Source organism: Atractosteus spatula, chromosome 25 (genome assembly GCF_055471065.1).
Source record: "Atractosteus spatula isolate fAtrSpa1 chromosome 25, fAtrSpa1.hap1, whole genome shotgun sequence".
Classification (NCBI taxonomy): Eukaryota; Metazoa; Chordata; class Actinopteri; order Semionotiformes; family Lepisosteidae; genus Atractosteus; species Atractosteus spatula.
The window spans coordinates 10931362-10942531 of NC_142730.1; positions in this window are offsets into that span (position 1 = coordinate 10931362).

The window sequence follows — 11170 nt, forward strand, 5'->3', positions numbered from 1 at the left end:
TGCCTACTCGTTCAGCTGTACCCAGTAACAGTGGAGGAAAAAGAAATAAACAGACATGGACAATACATTTAGACACTAGACGTTATAACACAGCCAAGACAGGACATAGTGCAAACAGTGCAGTACCTTAAAGTGCAGGTGCTAATTTGAGCTGTTTATGATGCGGACTGCTTGGGGGAAGAAATTGTTTTTGAATCTACTGGTCAGTGTTCTGACACTGCGATACCTCCTACCAGAACCCAGGGGTGAAACCAGATCGTGGCCAGTTTAGGTCCCAGTTTCTGTGAGACAGCCCCAGACTGTCCTGATCTGAGTCTCTTGTGGGACGGGTGGTGACTCGAGTTCGGCAGCAGAGCAGCTGTGTGCTGGGCTGATTCCTTACCTTGGCCTCGGTCTGGCTAAAAGCCTTCAAGCCCAGAACAGACACACTGACGGTCACATGCAGCTGGAGATCCACAAACACTATCAGACCGATATCCAGTCCCTGCAAAAGCATCTGGAGACAAAGCAAAGGAGACCGTGAGTGAAGCTGAGGCCAGCCTCACACATTGTGAGCTGCAGGTGAGGCTCTCCAGGCCTGCTTCAGGTGAGCCCTGCTGTAGCTCAGCCCCAGTCCTGCTCCTGGATACCCAGGGCGTCGGTGAGGTTTCCAGGGGTCTTCGAAGCAGCAGCTCCTGAAGAGCTGGAAGAAGCTGTAAAACTGGTCCAATTAAGCCAATAATGAGCTAATTGAGGTCACTGAAAGTCCAGCTGGACTGAAATCCTGCAGACACACAGGACTGGGGACCCTGGTCACAGGCTTTCATTCCTGCTGAGCTCTTAGTGTATCGATGGAGCCGTTTGCTGAGCTGATCAGCTGAGACTCCAAGTTAGCTCTTCGATCGAACATCTACAGCCCTTTAAGCACATGAAAAGGGGAGTAAAACACCAAACGAAAGAACAAAGACAGACAGAGAGAAGCAGCGAAAGGCAGGTGGATTTTGTCCTGATCAGTTTTGGGGACCAGATTCTGGCTGAGAAACTTGATCCTTTGTTATATCAATGTTGTAACAGAGCTTGCAGTTCCGTTATTTTAGGAAACTCTGATTATGGAAACGTCTGTCCATTTTCACTTCATCCAAATTAGGGTCACAGGGAGCTTGAACCTGTCCCAGCAAGCAAGACGCTTGTCAGGATACACCCTGGACAGGACCCTAGTCCACTGCAGGGCAGACTCACACAAACACAAACACAGACACACACACTGGTGGTAGATTTCAGGAGGAACAAGGTCAAACCTACTCCTGTCTACATCCTTGGGAGTGACGTGGAGATGGTGGACTCGTACAAGTACCTGGGAGTGCACATCGACGATAGACTGGAATGGTCTAAAAACATCCAGGCCATCTACAAGAAGGGACAGAGCCGACTTTACTTCTTGAGGTGGCTCAGGTCTTTCAATGTGTGTAGTAAGATGCTACATATGTTCTATCAGTCGGTGGTAGCGAGCGCCATTTTCTACGCAGTGGTACTGTATGCTGGGGCCCTGGGATTAGAGCAGGGGATTCTAAAAGGCTGAACAAGCTCATCAGGAGAGCAAGCTCCGTCATTGGGTCTGACCTGGACCCCTTGGAGGTAGTGGCTGAGAGGAGAATGGTGTCCAAACTAGAGGCCATCATGGACAACATCTCCCATCCCCTCTATGACAGTCTTTCAGAAATGAAGAGCACGTTCAACAATAGACTGATTCATCCATGGTGCGACAGGGAACGCTACAGGAGGTCATTCTTGCCTTCTGCCATAAGACTGTACAACGCATCCACCTTGCGTCTGGGCAGAGGCAACATTGACAGTGACCTGTTTCTGGACAGAACACATCTACACATCTACTGCTACATCTGTTCTCTTTCTTTTCATGTTCACAACCGTTTTTTGAGCAATATATACCATGGACCCGTGCAATACATTTATATTTATATCTATTGTAACATGACCAGGGGAAGGGTCATTCATAACAGGTATTTTCAGAATGACCTACTTAAAATACTAGATATGGACCTTAGCAAAATGGCTGCCAAAAAGAATCAGCTGACCTTTAAATGGAAAGGGTCTACCCTGAGAAACAATGAGACACAGCTGAGCCGCAACAGGAACCGAAATATAAGTGCCCCGGAGGCAGTGAACAGGGCAGAAGCCGATAAGGTGAATGCGGTTTGGAGGAAAAGAGAGGAAAGAGGTGTATGTTGAAGATCGGGCTAAAGAATAACGGACTACTGAAAGGAGAAAAGGTTTATGGTTTTTGGATTACGGACACTGGATAAGGATACATCACGGATTGGCTTTATTACGGACTTTTGGAACTCGGATCGGATCAGGATTAAGGGAACGGATTACGGACTGTATTTGGAAGATAGTTGGAGGAAGAAACACCACGAAACTCAGGAAAGAAAAGTGTGGTGTGAGTACTACTTTCATTGACATAAACTTTCCCCCGGAGACACCGCAATTGGTGGAGGATGCGGGCAGCGCCCGCTCGGGTTTGAGAATCGAAGAAAGTAAGTTTTTTTGTGGGTGTGTGGAAGTGGGTTTCGCTTTGCGTGTGTGGAGAAAAACAATGGAACAATTAATACAGCAATTGTCCCAGGCCACCCTCGCCCAATTTCAGGCTTTAAAAGGACAGCAAGAAGCTATCCAAGCGTAGCAGGAGGCGAATCAAATTCAAAGCGAAACTAACGAACGAATTATAGAGGAGCAAAAATTTGTACGGGAAGAATTGCACCGATTGAGGGAAGAAATCCGGCAGGCCCCAGTAGCGGGGAGAGACACCATTCAGGCTGAACAAATTGCGCTACAAAAGATGACAGAGCTTGATGATGTGGAAGCGTATTTAACCACCTTTGAAAGAACTGCCTCTCGAAATGCATGGCCCAAGGAGCGATGGGCCAGGAGAGTAGCCGCTTATTTAATTGGAGAAGCTCAAAAGGCCTATCATGACTTAAAAGAAGAAGATGCAGAGAATAATGAGACTCTGAAAAGGGAGATTTTGGCAAGACTGGGGGTAACATTGGCAATACGAGCGGTCCGGTTTCACAATTGGAGATACCAAATGGACAAGCCCACGAGGTCTCAGATGTTTGACCTGGTACATCTGGCAAAGAAATGGCTCCAGCCAGAAGAATTAAACCCAGGACAGGTGGTAGAAAGGGTGGAGTTGGATCACTTTGTGAGGAGTCTGCCTGTTCATCTGAAAAGGAAAGTGAGTGATGGGGATCCCCAGACACTGGACCAGGCAATGGACTTAGTGGACAGACAGCATGCCACTGCGGCCGTGATGGGGGAAGAAAAGGGGGAAGTTCAAAAAGAGGAGAGAAGAAGCCCCAAGAGTTCAGAAACTGAAATAAAGTATCGGTTACTAAAGTACAGTAATTATCGGGGCCCGCCCCAATTGAAGAAATCCCTTCAAGAAAGGTCAAAACCGAGGCCACCGCAAGGGAGAGCAACCTGTCGATGTTATAATTGTCATGAAGAGGGGCATGTAGCCAGCCACTGTCCTAGCTGGTCTGAACCCAGGTAAGAGGACACCAGAGAGGAAGCAAGGGGTGACTACCTCACGGCGAACATTCCGACCTGTGAGGAACCCCACGTTACTAAAATTAAGATAGGGGAAGGACCTGTTGAGGCCTTGCTAGACTCGGGAAGTATGGTGACCCTGGTGATCCCTACAGTGCTACCGGAAGAAACGGAAATCAGGGGCATGGAGGGGATCCCTATTACTTGCATTCACGGGGACACAAAGAGGTATCCCTCTGCAGAAATTAACATCACTACGGAAAGGGGAACATATAAATCAGCGGCCGGGGTGGTGGACCAATTACCTTACCCGGTGGTGTTGGGAAGAGACTGTCCCTACTTCCTCCAAATTTGGAGTAATGTTCAGTCAGCTAGGCCAAGTCCCCTCCCGGGTACTGGAGACCCTGTCAACAATGCTGTAGACACCCCAGGAGAAGCGGGCCCACAGGAAGAAGGCCCCGAACTAGGAGATGAATTCCTGGGTATGGATATACCGGACTGGGAGACACCAGAACATCGAGGTAGGTTTGGGACGGCCCAGTTGGAAGATGGAAATTTGAGACATGTGTAGTGTGCTCTCTGAAGGCACCAGTTCTGTAGGGTTTGGGCATTTACTGAGACAATTATTAATTGTAGCAGTAAATCACAAAATGATTCTTTTGATGGCCTTAGAATCCAACCATGCGATATAACTCAAACAACGCACACACACAGGTACTAATACATGAGGATACATTTATTAATACATAGAATATGCATATAAACCTAACAGATCTTATCGAGAGGGTTATCAGAATACAAAAGGTATATATTCAATCAGTTACGAAGAGTTACATATATCAAGAGGACATACGTTCGGTATATCATTCATTTAGACCGTTTCGTAATTGAACTTGGTTACAACTTCTACATTAGATACTCAAAACAAGTACATAACTCTTAGGAATTAAATTGATATCAACTGGTTGGGATAACAATTGAATTCTCGAGCTGTAATGCATTGAAGTTGAATACTCATCCAATCTCTGGGGATTCAGATCTCTCCGTGCCAGGCTGTGCTGTGCGGCTTGCGACGGTGCGCTGCTGATGCTCACTGACTGGCTAGTTAGTGTTGTCTGAAACTAGCAAAGTTTGTGCACAGGAGAAAAGATGACTGTGGGTCCCAGCAAGTCAGGAAGAGGACCGGTTCGTTCCTGATGAAGCGCTAGTTCTGAATAGTGATTCAGCTGTCCACAGTTCCGACCTGTTCACGAGGCTTGGTGCTGATGCTAACCTCGGGTGGATCCTCTGGTTACTCTCTGGCAACCTCCGCTCTAGACTCTTAGAACAAAGGAAAGTTCTGGCACTCGGACACACTGGCCGTTCCGTGGTTGTCCGGGCTGAGTCTCAGGATGGTCAGGAGGCGCGCTGCGAGAATGTCCTGCCCTTGGGAGCCTTTCTGCTCCTGGGCCATCCTGGCCTGGAATTCTTCTCACATTCTCCTTTAGAATAGTCTTTCGAAAAAGTTCACAGAATTCTCTGAGGCCCTCTGTGTTGCCTGTTTTTACCTGGAGGAACTTCCGCTCGTTCATTGGCTGAAAGTTCCATGGGCATCAGAGTCCCACGTGGGTTACTCGGCCCTACCAGTCCCTGATTGGTTGATCAAGGTGAGATATGAGTCATTTACTCCTGACACCTAGGAATGCAGTCCAGATGTCCATCTGGCACTCCCTAGACAGATAGGCGCCAATGGATGACCATTGATCATGATAGCCAGGCTTAGCTAAGTGCATCCCCATTTGGGAGCTGTCCCTTATCAAAAGAAACCTTAAATCAGCCTGCATGAATAGCTTCTCTGTGGCTGCACCACAGAGATGAACAGAGAGATGGGGCCTCATTTGGGAAAGCACCGCAACACTTAATTCTGTCTTATTAACAAGCATTGCCGCTACACATGCATGGGGACATGTGAGGAAAATCGAGGGGAGGCTGTGTAATACCAAGGGTGCCCTGAGTTACCCATATTTCATGGTGAAGAACAACCTCCTATATCAGGTGCAGAGGAGAGATCAAGAAGAAGTAGAACAACTTCTGATTCCACGGGCCTACCAGTCGAAACTCCTCAACTTGGCCCATAGCCACCTCCTGGGAGGACACCTGGGGGTGAAAAAGACAACCGAGAGACTGCTCGCTCGTTTCTTTTGGCCAGGTATATATAAAGCCATCAAGAAATATTGTCGGGAATGCCCGGAATGTCAGAAAACTGCCCCGCAACCTTATTATAGGAATCCTTTGATTCCTCTCCCAATTATTGAAACTCCATTTGAACGGATTGGGATGGATTTGGTGGGACCCCTGATCAGAACCGCCAAAGGACATCAGTATATACTGGTAATAGTGGACTACGCCACGAGGTACCCCGAAGCCATTCCCTTGAGAGCCGCCACCGCCAAAAATATAGCTAGGGAGCTAGTACAGGTTTTTTCTAGGGTGGGAATCCCCAAGGAGATCTTAACAGATCAGGGAACTCCTTTTATGTCCAAAGTCATGCGAGACTTAAGTAAACTATTGGGAATTCAGCAGATCAGAACCTCGGTATATCACCCACAAACGGATGGACTGGTGGAACGTTTTAATAAGACGCTCAAAGGCATGCTGAGGAAGGCCATGCAGAAAGATGGTAAAAATTGGGATCAACTGCTCCCTTATCTAATGTTCGCGATTCGAGAAGAACCGCAGGCCTCGACCGGGTTTTCTCCATTTGAGTTACTATACGCTCGGAGACCACGAGGCCTATTAGATCTGGTTAAAGAATCTTGGGAGCATCAGCCTTCACCTTTCCAGACTGTCATCGAACATGTCGAACAAATGAGAGAAAGAATCAACATTGTTGTGCCCATTGTGAAAGAAAACCTGGAAAAAGCCCAGGCCCAGCAAAAGCAGATTTACAATAGGGGAGCTATTGTACGAGAATTTCAGCCTGGGGACAAAGTTTTAGTATTGGTTCCGACCCCGGAATGTAAATTCCTGGCCTCCTGGCAGGGACCTTATGAGGTGGTTGAAAAGGTGGGTCCGGTCAACTACACAGTCAAGCGACATGACAAACGGCGTCCGCACCAGATCTACCATGTCAATTTATTAAAAAAATGGAATGGAGCAGAAGTACTGCTCACCCACTTCTCCCCTGACCCTTTGGAAGAAGAAACAGGTGCTGTAACCGTGGGGGACCTGGCTCCGCCACAGAAGCAGGAATTACAAGAATTCCTATCGCAGAACAAAGATGTTTTTTCCAGGACACCGGGTCGAACTCACCTCATCCAGCATAAGATTATTACAGAACCAGGGAAAAGGGTAAGATTGCCTCCCTATCGAATACCGGAAGCCAAAAGGAAATTAATTAAAGAAGAGGTTGAAAAAATGTTAAGTATGGGAATAATAGATGAATCCCATAGCGAGTGGGCTAGTCCTATAGTTTTGATACCCAAGCCGGATGGGACTATTAGATTCTGTAATAATTTCAAAAGGTTAAACGAGATCTCGCTGTTTGATGCATACCCTATGCCTCGTATCGATGAGTTACAGTAATTGAGCGATTAGGTAATGCCCGATATATCAGTACGCTGGATCTTACGAAGGGGTACTGGCAGGTGCCACTGGCTGAAGAAGCTAAAGCCAAGACCGCTTTTGCAGGATCTACCGTTTGGTTTACACAGAGCCCCAGCTACTTTTCAACGATTAATGGACCGAATACTTAGACCATATCGTGATTTTGCGGCCGCCTACTTAGATGATGTTGTGATCCATAGTACGACCTGGGAACAACACCTACAAGACCTGGAAGCAGTAACGGGAGCTTTACGAGAAGCAGGATTAACGGCCAATCCCAATAAATGTTGCCTGGGGGCCCGGGAAGCCAATTATCTCGGCTAAACGATTGGGAGGGGAATGATTATGCCTCAAGATCGAAAGGTACAGTTAATCAAAAACTGGCCTCAGCCATCTACGAAAAAGCAGATACGAACATTTTTGGGACTGGCGAGTTATTATCGCCGCTTCATTCCAGGATTTGCCTCCATTGCCGCCCCTCTGCATGACTTGACAAAAACAAGCTGTCCTGAAAAAGTAAAATGGACAGAAATGGAAGAGAGGGCCTTCCAGGACTTAAAAGCAACGTTACCTTCTCAACCGGTCTTACAGGCGCCGGACTTTAACAAGACATTCATGGTTCAGACGGATGCTTCCGATACTGGGGTTGGAGCCATACTGTCACAAGAAATTGATGGACTAGAGCACCCTATTTTATATATTAGTAGTAAGTTACACCCCGCGGAAAAACATTATTCAACGATAGAAAAAGAATGTCTTGCAATAAAATGGGCTCTTGACTATTTAAGATATTATTTGTTGGGAAGACAGTTTGTTCTGTATACCGATCATGCACCATTAACATGGATGTTGAAAAATATGGACAAAAATGATCGAATCACCCGATGGGGCCTTAGTCTTCAAAGGTTTCAGTTCCGGACAGTTTATAGACCTGGGAAAAAACAAGGTAATGTAGACGCCCTCTCCCGACTGCATTGTTTATTTTTTTTTAGACAGCCCGAGGACGGGGCTGATCTCAGGGGGAGGGTATGTAACATGACCAGGGGAAGGGTCATTCATAACAGGTATTTTCAGAATGACCTACTTAAAATACTAGATATGGACCTTAGCAAAATGGCTGCCAAAAAGAATCAGCTGACCTGTAAATGGAAAGGGTCTACCCTGAGAAACAATGAGACACAGCTGAGCCGCATCAGGAACCGAAATATAAGTGCCCCGGAGGCAGTGAACAGGGTGGAAGCCGATAAGGTGAATGCGGTTTGGAGGAAAAGAGAGGAAAGAGGTGTATGTTAAAGATCGGGCTAAAGAATAACGGACTACTGAAAGGAGAAAAGGTTTATGGTTTTTGGATTACGGACACTGGATAAGGATACATCGCGGATTGGCTTTATTACGGACTTTTGGAACTCGGATCGGATCAGGATTAAGGGAACGGATTACGGACTGTATTTGGAAGATAGTTGGAGGAAGAAACGCCACGAAACTCAGGAAAGAAAAGTGTGGTGTGAGTACTACTTTCATTGACATAAAATAGACCCCCGGAGACACCACACTATATTTACATCTATAATTATATTCATATATGTGTTATACGATTTTTCTGGGTACTGTTCTGTTCTAGTTTGTTCTTTGTGTGTCCGGACTGTGAGTAACTCTTTTAGTGCACCCTCACTGTACTGATTGTATTGTACGTATTGTATTATTATGATTGTATCATTCGTTACACTGTGGCTGTGTTGTCTGTGTAAAGCTGCTGTTGCACCGCAATTTCCCTCACGGGATCAATAAAATATCTATCTATCACACGCTCAAACACACACACTCAAACACATACTCACAGACACACACTCTCACACACAAATTCAAACACACACTCACACACAGAGACACGCACACGCTCAAACACACACTCACAGACACGCACACGCTCAAACACACACTCTCACACACACACTCAGAGACACACACAGACATGCACACACTCAAACATGTCACAGACGTCAATTAACCTACCTGTACATTTTAGGACTGTGGGGGGTGTGAATGGAGCACCTTGAGGAAACCCACACAAACACCGGGAGAACATGCAAACTCCACCCAGACCACAGCTCCAGAGTTGAACCCAGGGCCCCAGCACTGTGAGGCAGCAAAGCTGTATTTAATTTAAAATCATTTCAGCATTTTGAACAGTAAAGGTGAATATACATCCACACCCACGCACACAGTACTCACTTGTATCTGTATCCAGGGAGCTGTGCTGCAGACAGTATTTACAGTCTTTCCTCACAACTAATGAGACATGAGACACAGTAATGTTTAGTGCACATGCCAGAAACAGATTCATGTCAATGATGGGCTCTTGAAACATCAATCTGAGCAATCTGGGATCAGATTTAGTGACAATCCAATGTGTTTTATACAACCAAACTGACCTAATCATTGAATGAACAGCTCAAATTCCAGGGCTGTTTGACACGGGACCGAGAGAGAGGAAACACTCTGGTGGAGAAGCTGTCCTCACCTCCAGATATAATGAACATCCTCAGCTGAGAAATCAAGCTGAGACACTGTGCGGGTGTGGAAACTCTCATGGCACTGATCGCAAGAGTGGGAGTGCTCCCCTTGGTGCCCCTGTTTGGCTGCTGTGTGTCTCTCAGGCTGGTCTCCAGTCCCTGGTGGCAGCACTGGGCCCCACCCTTCCTGTGAAGCGCTTGCTGAAAATGTGAGGCAGGTGAAAAGAGTTCTTCCCATTCACACGATTCTTATCATTTGTGCAGCAATAACACAGAGAGGGACAGGAGCTGTGCTGCACCAGATTCTTCTAGGAGGAAAACACTCAGCCGAGGTATTGTACCAGTCAGAGGGACTGAACTGCTCGCACTACTAGTTCCGTCATTCTCACCAGGATCTGCTCCTGGGGACTGCTCACCCACACGCTGCCTGACACTGTTCCACTGGGGCTGGGGGTCCTAACAATGTCAATGTAGTTTACAGGCATGTTCTTGCAGATGAGAACCCCTCCATCACCTCATGCATCAGGTCACCTGTGTCTTAAGCAAGACATCCCAGTGATTCTCTCAACGTTAGTGTGCCAGTCCAGATTTAAAAGAGACGAGCACCTGAGGTTTAATCTGGAGCTCATACAGGACTGTGCCACAGTCATGTGATTTACAGTCTGTCTTGGATCCGATTTACTGATCTGAGTAGATCTCACAGATCTTGATTTACTGATCTGGCCTCACTTGTGAGTTTCGGCTCAGTGCTGTAGAGGTTCAGGCAAAGACCTTCAAGCTTGTGGTGGTGGAACCTCTGTTCCAGTGTGGGCTGACCATGAAAGACCTGCTTTGATACGATTGGAGACATAAGACTTCAAATCAGCTTTCTAGATGAAGTGAAAAACAACTGAGCCTCCCTGCAGTGAATGGAACCTTTCTGAGCTGCTGTACATATCAGAAAGCACTCTGGATTCTTCTGGATTCTCTCAGAGGTTGACAGCTCAGGGGCTTCATTTTGTGTTGAATGTTGTTGAAGAAAAGTTTAGAAATTGTTGAAGAAAAGTCTTCACTCAGGTTAGGTGTGGTCAAGCAAAGTCCTTTATTCATGCGCATGGGGAGAATATAATCATGCAGATCTGAGAGCAGCCTCTCATACAGATCTGTGAGTAACCTCTCCACCGAGATGGTAAATGCAATTAGTTTTATCCAGCAGATTCACACAGGAAAGCTCATTCTAAGTTTCCATATTGGGAGTTTTTTTTATCTCTACAAACATTTCTTTGTAATTGACCACATTCTTCTTAAGGAGCAATTTTACCTTGTATACAGACAAAAGGAAGTATATAAATAAAAGGTGTGAAATGAGCTAGACATTCTGCTATTGTAGCATTAATATCAAAAAGTCAAATAATATGCCTGCAATTGTTCTTTCATACTGTTGCTGGGTAAAAGGCATTTTTCAAAGCCAACTAGTCACTATCTTTTAAACTTTAAAAAAGGTTAATGCTAAAATTCTTCCTTAATGCAGAGTTAGCCTTCTC